We start from the raw sequence: 9,734 nt of genomic DNA on the forward strand, positions 1-9,734 counted from the left end.
GACACCTTAGCCAAGACACTTTTGCCGAGACACATTAGCCAAGAGACCTTAGCCAAGACACCTTAGCCAAGACACCTTAGCCAAGACACCTTAGCCAAGACACTTTTGCCGAGACACATTAGCCAAGAGACCTTAGCCAAGACACCTTAGCCAAGACACCTTAGCCAAGACACCTTAGCCAAGACACATTAGCCAAGACACATTAGCCAAGACACCTTAGCCAAGACACATTAGCCAAGACACATTAGCCAAGACACATTAGCCAAGACACATTAGCCAAGACACATTAGCCAAGACACCTTAGCCAAGACACCTTAGCCAAGACACATTAACCAAGACACATTAGCCAAGACACCTTAGCCAAGACACCTTAGCCGAGACACATTAGCCAAGACACCTTAGCCTAGACACCTTAGCCAAGACACCTTAGCCAAGACACCTTAGCCAAGACACCTTAGCCAAGACACCTTAGCCAAGACACATTAGCCAAGACACCTTAGCCGAGACACATTAGCCAAGACACTTTAGCCAAGACACCTTAGCCGAGACACATTAGCCAAGACACCTTAGCCAAGACACCTTAGCCAAGACACCTTAGCCAAGACACCTTAGCCGAGACACATTAGCCAAGACACTTTAGCCAAGACACCTTAGCCGAGACACATTAGCCAAGACACCTTAGCCAAGACACCTTAGCCAAGACACCTTAGCCAAGACACGTTAGCCAAGACACATAAGCCAAGACACCTTAGCCAAGACACCTTAGCCAAGACACCTTAGCCAAGACACATTAGCCAAGACACCTTAGCCAAGACACATTGGCCAAGACACCTTAGCCAAGACACATTACCCAAGACACATTAGCCAAGACACATTAGCCAAGACACATTAGCCAAGACACCTTAGCCAAGACACCTTAGCCAAGACACCTTAGCCGAGACACATTAGCCAAAACACCTTAGCCAAGACACCTTAGCCAAGACACCTTAGCCAAGACACATTGACCAAGACACATTAGCCAAGACACCTTAGCCAAGACACATTAGCCGATACACATTAGCTAAGACACCTTAGCCAAGACACTTTAGCCGACACACCTTAGCCAAGACACCTTAACCAAGACACCTTAGCCAAGACACCTTAGCCAAGACACATTAGCCAAGACACCTTAGCCAAGACACTTTAGCCAAGACACATAAGCCAAGACACCTTAGCCAAGACACATTAGCCAAGACACATTAGCCAAGACACATTAGCCAACACACCTTAGCCAAGACACCTTAGCCGAGACACCTTAGCCAAGACACTTTAGCCAAGACACATTAGCCGAGACACCTTAGCCAAGACACATTAGCCAAGACACATTAGCCGAGACACATTAGCCGAGACACATTAGCCAAGACACATTAGCCAAGACACATTAGCCGAGACACATTAGCCAAGACACCTTAGCCAAGACACCTTAGCCAAGACACCTTAGCCAAGACACCTTAGCCAAGACACCTTAGCCAAGACACTTTAGCCGAGACACATTAGCCAAGACAGATTAGCCAAGACACCTTAGCCAAGACACCTTAGCTAAGACACCTTAGCCGAGACACATTAGCCAAAACACCTTAGCCAAGACACCTTAGCCAAGACACCTTAGCCAAGACACCTTAGCCGAGACACATTAGCCAAGACATCTTAGCCAAGACACCTTAGCCAAGACACCTTAGCCAAGACACCTTAGCCGAGACACATTAGCCAAGACACTTTAGCCAAGACACCTTAGCCGAGACACATTAGCCAAGACACCTTAGCCAAGACACCTTAGCCAAGACACCTTAGCCAAGACACCTTAGCCAAGACACATTAGCCAAGACACATTAGCCAAGACACCTTAGCCATGACACATTAGCCAAGACACATTAGCCAAGACACCTTAGCCAAGACACATTAGCCAAGACACATTAGCCAAGACACATTAGCCGAGACACCTTAGCCAAGACACCTTAGCCAAGACACATTAGCCGAAACACATTAGCCAAAACACCTTAGCCAAGACACATTAGCCGATACACATTAGCTAAGACACCTTAGCCAAGACACTTTAGCCGAGACACCTTAGCCAAGACACCTTAACCAAGACACCTTAGCCAAGACACATTAGCCAAGACACATTAGCCAAGACACTTTAGAAAAGACACAATAGCCAAGACACGTAAGCCAAGACACCTTAGCCAAGACACCTTAGCCAAGACACCTTAGCCAAGACACCTTAGCCAAGACACTTTAGCCGAGACACATTAGCCAAGACAGATTAGCCAAGACACCTTAGCCAAGACACCTTAGCTAAGACACCTTAGCCGAGACACATTAGCCAAAACACCTTAGCCAAGACACCTTAGCCAAGACACCTTAGCCAAGACACCTTAGCCGAGACACATTAGCCAAGACATCTTAGCCAAGACACCTTAGCCAAGACACCTTAGCCAAGACACCTTAGCCGAGACACATTAGCCAAGACACTTTAGCCAAGACACCTTAGCCGAGACACATTAGCCAAGACACCTTAGCCAAGACACCTTAGCCAAGACACCTTAGCCAAGACACCTTAGCCAAGACACATTAGCCAAGACACATTAGCCAAGACACCTTAGCCATGACACATTAGCCAAGACACATTAGCCAAGGCACCTTAGCCAAGACACATTAGCCAAAACACTTTAGCCGAGACACATTAGCCAAAACACCTTAGCCAAGACACCTTAGCCAAGACACCTTAGCCAAGACACATTAGCCAAGACACCTTAGCCAAGACACATTAGCCGATACACATTAGCTAAGACACCTTAGCCAAGACGCTTTAGCCGAGACACCTTAGCCAAGACACCTTAACCAAGACACCTTAGCCAAGACACATTAGCCAAGACACATTAGCCAAGACACTTTAGAAAAGACACAATAGCCAAGACACGTAAGCCAAGACACCTTAGCCAAGACACCTTAGCCAAGACACATTAGCCAAGACACATAAGCCAAGACACCTTAGCCAAGACACCTTAGCCGAGACACCTTAGCCAAGACACTTTAGCCAAGACACATTAGCCGAGACACCTTAGCCAAGACACATTAGCCAAGACACCTTAGCCAAGACACATTAGCCAAGACACCTTAGCCGAGACACATTAGCCAAGACACCTTAGCCAAGACACATTAGCCAAGACACATTAGCCAAGACACCTAAGCCAAGACACCTTAGCCAAGACACCTTAGCCAAGACACATAAGCCAAGACACCTTAGCCAAGACACCTTAGCCAAGACACATTAGCCGAGACACATTAGCCGAGACACATTAGTCAAGACACCTTAGCCAAGACACCTTAGCCAAGACACCTTAGCCAAGACACCTTAGCCAAGACACCTTAGCCAAGACACCTTAGCCAAGACACATTAGCCAAGACACCTTAGCCGAGACACATTAGCCAAGACACCTTAGCCAAGACACATTAGCCAAGACACCTTAGCCGAGACACTTTAGCCAAGACACCTTAGCCAAGACACCTTAGCCGAGACACATTAGCCAAGACACCTTAGCCAAGACACCTTAGCCAAGACACCTTAGCCAAGACACATTAGCCAAGTCACCTTAGCCAAGACACCTTAGCCAAGACACCTTAGCCAAGACACCTTAGCCAAGACACCTTAGCCGAGACACATTAGCCAAGACACTTTAGCCAAGACACCTTAGCCAAGACACCTTAGCCGAGACACATTAGCCAAGACACATTAGCCAAGACACCTTAGCCAAGACACCTTAGCCACGACACCTTAGCCAAGACACCTTAGCCAAGACACCTTAGCCAAGACACCTTAGCCAAGACACCTTAGCCAAGACACATTAGCCAAGACACCTTAGCCAAGACACATTAGCCGAGACACTTTAGCCAAGACACCTTTGCCGAGACACATTAGCCAAGACACTTTAGCCAAGACACCTTAGCCGAGACACATTAGCCAAGACACCTTAGCCAAGACACCTTAGCCAAGACACCTTAGCCAAGACACTTTAGCCGAGACACATTAGCCAAGACACATTAGCCAAGACACCTTAGCCAAGACACATTAGCCAAGACACATTAGCCAAGACACCTTAGCCAAGACACATTAGCCAAGACACCTTAGCCAAGACACCTTAGCCAAGACACCTTAGCCGAGACACATTAGCCAAGACACCTTAGCCAAGACACATTAGCCAAGACACATTAGCCAAGACACCTTAGCCAAGACACATTAGCCAAGACACCTTAGCCAAGACACCTTAGCCAAGACACCTTAGCCGAGACACATTAGCCAAGACACCTTAGCCAAGACACCTAAGCCAAGACACCTTAGCCAAGACACCTTAGCCAAGACACATTAGCCAAGACACCTTAGCCAAGACACCTTAGCCAAGACACATTAGCCGAGACACATTAGCCGAGACACATTAGCCAAGACACATTAGCCAAGACACCTTAGCCAAGACACCTTAGCCGAGACACCTTAGCCGAGACACATTAGCCAAGACACCTTAGCCAAGACACATTAGCCAAGACACCTTAGCCAAGACACATTAGCCAAGACACATTAGCCAAGACACCTTAGCCAAGATACTTTAGCCAAGACACATTAGCCAAGACACATTAGCCAAGACACATTAGCCAAGACACCTTAGCCAAGACACCTTAGCCAAGACACCTTAGCCAAGACACATTAGCCAAGACACCTTAGCCAAGACACCTTAGCCAAGACACATTAGCCAAGACACCTTAGCCAAGACACATTAGCCAAGACACATTAGCCAAGACACATTAGCCGAGACACATTAGTCAAGACACCTTAGCCAATACACCTTAGCCAAGACACCTTAGCCAAGACACATTAGCCAAGACACCTTAGCCAAGACACCTTAGCCAAGACACCTTAGCCAAGACACATTAGCCAAGACACATTAGCCAAGACACCTAAGCCAAGACACCTTAGCCAAGACACCTTAGCCAAGACACCTTAGCCAAGACACATTAGCCAAGACACATTAGCCAAGACACCTAAGCCAAGACACCTTAGCCAAGACACCTTAGCCAAGACACATTAGCCAAGACACCTTAGCCAAGACACCTTAGCCAAGACACATTAGCCGAGACACATTAGCCGAGACACATTAGTCAAGACACCTTAGCCAAGACACCTTAGCCAAGACACCTTAGCCAAGACACCTTAGCCAAGACACCTTAGCCAAGACACCTTAGCCAAGACACCTTAGCCAAGACACATTAGCCAAGACACCTTAGCCGAGACACATTAGCCAAGACACCTTAGCCAAGACACATTAGCCAAGACACCTTAGCCAAGACACATTAGCCAAGACACCTTAGCCAAGACACCTTAGCCAAGATACTTTAGCCAAGACACATTAGCCAAGACACATTAGCCAAGACACATTAGCCAAGACACCTTAGCCAAGACACCTTAGCCAAGACACCTTAGCCAAGACACATTAGCCAAGACACCTTAGCCAAGACACCTTAGCCAAGACACATTAGCCAAGACACCTTAGCCAAGACACATTAGCCAAGACACCTTAGCCAAGACACCTTAGCCAAGACACATTAGCCAAGACACTTTAGCCAAGACACTTTAGCCGAGACACATTAGCCAAGACACTTTAGCCAAGACACCTTAGCCAAGACACATTAGCCAAGACACCTTAGCCAAGACACCTTAGCCAAGACACCTTAGCCAAGACACTTTAGCCGAGACACATTAGCCAAGACACATTAGCCAAGACACCTTAGCCAAGACACATTAGCCAAGACACATTAGCCAAGACACCTTAGCCAAGACACATTAGCCAAGACACCTTAGCCAAGACACCTTAGCCAAGACACCTTAGCCGAGACACATTAGCCAAGACACATTAGCCAAGACACCTTAGCCAAGACACCTAAGCCGAGACACATTAGCCAAGACACCTTAGCCAAGATACTTTAGCCAAGACACATTAGCCAAGACACATTAGCCAAGACACATTAGCCAAGACACCTTAGCCAAGACACCTTAGCCAAGACACATTAGCCAAGACACCTTAGCCAAGACAACTTAGCCAAGACACCTTAGCCAAGACACCTTAGCCAAGACACCTTAGCCAAGACACATTAGCCAAGACACCTTAGCCAAGACACATTAGCCAAGACACTTTAGCCAAGACACCTTAGCCGAGACACATTAGCCAAGACACTTTAGCCAAGACACCTTAGCCGAGACACATTAGCCAAGACACCTTAGCCAAGACACCTTAGCCAAGACACCTTAGCCAAGACACTTTAGCCGAGACACATTAGCCAAGACACATTAGCCAAGACACCTTAGCCAAGACACATTAGCCAAGACACATTAGCCAAGACACCTTAGCCAAGACACATTAGCCAAGACACCTTAGCCAAGACACCTTAGCCAAGACACCTTAGCCGAGACACATTAGCCAAGACACCTTAGCCAAGACACCTAAGCCAAGACACCTTAGCCAAGACACCTTAGCCAAGACACATTAGCCAAGACACCTTAGCCAAGACACCTTAGCCAAGACACATTAGCCGAGACACATTAGCCGAGACACATTAGTCAAGACACCTTAGCCAAGACACCTTAGCCAAGACACATTAGCCAAGACACATTAGCCAAGACACCTTAGCCAAGACACCTTAGCCAAGACACCTTAGCCAAGACACATTAGCCAAGACACCTTAGCCAAGACACCTTAGCCAAGACACATTAGCCAAGACACCTTAGCCAAGACACATTAGCCAAGACACCTTAGCCAAGACACCTTAGCCAAGACACATTAGCCAAGACACTTTAGCCAAGACACCTTAGCCGAGACACATTAGCCAAGACACTTTAGCCAAGACACCTTAGCCAAGACACATTAGCCAAGACACCTTAGCCAAGACACCTTAGCCAAGACACCTTAGCCAAGACACTTTAGCCGAGACACATTAGCCAAGACACATTAGCCAAGACACCTTAGCCAAGACACCTAAGCCAAGACACCTTAGCCGAGACACATTAGCCAAGACACCTTAGCCAAGACACATTAGCCAAGACACCTTAGCCAAGACACATTAGCCAAGACACCTTAGCCAAGACACCTTAGCCAAGATACTTTAGCCAAGACACATTAGCCAAGACACATTAGCCAAGACACATTAGCCAAGACACCTTAGCCAAGACACCTTAGCCAAGACACCTTAGCCAAGACACATTAGCCAAGACACCTTAGCCAAGACACCTTAGCCAAGACACATTAGCCAAGACACCTTAGCCAAGACACATTAGCCAAGACACCTTAGCCAAGACACCTTAGCCAAGACACATTAGCCAAGACACTTTAGCCAAGACACCTTAGCCGAGACACATTAGCCAAGACACTTTAGCCAAGACACCTTAGCCAAGACACATTAGCCAAGACACCTTAGCCAAGACACCTTAGCCAAGACACCTTAGCCAAGACACTTTAGCCGAGACACATTAGCCAAGACACCTTAGCCAAGACACATTAGCCAAGACACATTAGCCAAGACACCTTAGCCAAGACACATTAGCCAAGACACCTTAGCCAAGACACCTTAGCCAAGACACCTTAGCCGAGACACATTAGCCAAGACACATTAGCCAAGACACCTTAGCCAAGACACCTAAGCCGAGACACATTAGCCAAGACACCTTAGCCAAGATACTTTAGCCAAGACACATTAGCCAAGACACATTAGCCAAGACACATTAGCCAAGACACCTTAGCCAAGACACCTTAGCCAAGACACATTAGCCAAGACACCTTAGCCAAGACAACTTAGCCAAGACACCTTAGCCAAGACACCTTAGCCAAGACACCTTAGCCAAGACACATTAGCCAAGACACCTTAGCCAAGACACATTAGCCAAGACACTTTAGCCAAGACACCTTAGCCGAGACACATTAGCCAAGACACTTTAGCCAAGACACCTTAGCCGAGACACATTAGCCAAGACACCTTAGCCAAGACACCTTAGCCAAGACACCTTAGCCAAGACACTTTAGCCGAGACACATTAGCCAAGACACATTAGCCAAGACACCTTAGCCAAGACACATTAGCCAAGACACATTAGCCAAGACACCTTAGCCAAGACACATTAGCCAAGACACCTTAGCCAAGACACCTTAGCCAAGACACCTTAGCCGAGACACATTAGCCAAGACACCTTAGCCAAGACACCTAAGCCAAGACACCTTAGCCAAGACACCTTAGCCAAGACACATTAGCCAAGACACCTTAGCCAAGACACCTTAGCCAAGACACATTAGCCGAGACACATTAGCCGAGACACATTAGTCAAGACACCTTAGCCAAGACACCTTAGCCAAGACACCTTAGCCAAGACACCTTAGCCAAGACACCTTAGCCAAGACACCTTAGCCAAGACACCTTAGCCAAGACACATTAGCCAAGACACCTTAGCCGAGACACATTACCCAAGACACCTTAGCCAAGACACATTAGCCAAGACACCTTAGCCAAGACACATTAGCCAAGACACCTTAGCCAAGACACCTTAGCCAAGATGCTTTAGCCAAGACACATTAGCCAAGACACATTAGCCAAGACACATTAGCCAAGACACCTTAGCCAAGACACCTTAGCCAAGACACCTTAGCCAAGACACATTAGCCAAGACACCTTAGCCAAGACACCTTAGCCAAGACACATTAGCCAAGACACCTTAGCCAAGACACATTAGCCAAGACACCTTAGCCAAGACACCTTAGCCAAGACACATTAGCCAAGACACTTTAGCCAAGACACCTTAGCCGAGACACATTAGCCAAGACACTTTAGCCAAGACACCTTAGCCGAGACACATTAGCCAAGACACCTTAGCCAAGACACCTTAGCCAAGACACCTTAGCCAAGACACTTTAGCCGAGACACATTAGCCAAGACACATTAGCCAAGACACCTTAGCCAAGACACATTAGCCAAGACACATTAGCCAAGACACCTTAGCCAAGACACATTAGCCAAGACACCTTAGCCAAGACACCTTAGCCGAGACACATTAGCCAAGACACATTAGCCAAGACACCTTAGCCAAGACACCTTAGCCGAGACACATTAGCCAAGACACCTTAGCCAAGATACTTTAGCCAAGACACATTAGCCAAGACACATTAGCCAAGACACATTAGCCAAGACACCTTAGCCAAGACACCTTAGCCAAGACACATTAGCCAAGACACCTTAGCCAAGACACCTTAGCCAAGACACCTTAGCCAAGACACCTTAGCCAAGACACATTAGCCAAGACACCTTAGCCAAGACACATTAGCCAAGACACTTTAGCCAAGACACCTTAGCCGAGACACATTAGCCAAGACACTTTAGCCAAGACACCTTAGCCGAGACACATTAGCCAAGACACCTTAGCCAAGACACCTTAGCCAAGACACCTTAGCCAAGACACTTTAGCCGAGACACATTAGCCAAGACACATTAGCCAAGACACCTTAGCCAAGACACATTAGCCAAGACACATTAGCCAAGACACCTTAGCCAAGACACATTAGCCAAGACACCTTAGCCAAGACACCTTAGCCAAGACACCTTAGCCGAGACACATTAGCCAAGACACCTTAGCCAAGACACCTAAGCCAAGACACCTTAGCCAAGACA

At 47.3% G+C, this 9,734-nt stretch overlaps 1 long non-coding RNA gene across 1 annotated transcript in view; it reads right to left on the reverse strand.

Annotated features, from left to right (window-relative positions):
* Positions 1-4,520: 4,520 nt before the first annotated feature.
* LOC125774363 (uncharacterized) overlaps positions 4,521-9,734 on the reverse strand; it is a 52,716-nt gene continuing 47,502 nt past the window's right edge. Inside the window, exon 4 of the long non-coding RNA XR_007420847.1 lies at positions 4,521-4,555. This is a non-coding gene — a long non-coding RNA (uncharacterized LOC125774363). The remainder of the gene's footprint in view (positions 4,556-9,734) is intronic.

Source organism: Anopheles funestus, unplaced genomic scaffold (assembly GCF_943734845.2).
Source record: "Anopheles funestus unplaced genomic scaffold, idAnoFuneDA-416_04 scaffold_65_ctg1, whole genome shotgun sequence".
Taxonomy (NCBI): domain Eukaryota; kingdom Metazoa; phylum Arthropoda; class Insecta; order Diptera; family Culicidae; genus Anopheles; species Anopheles funestus.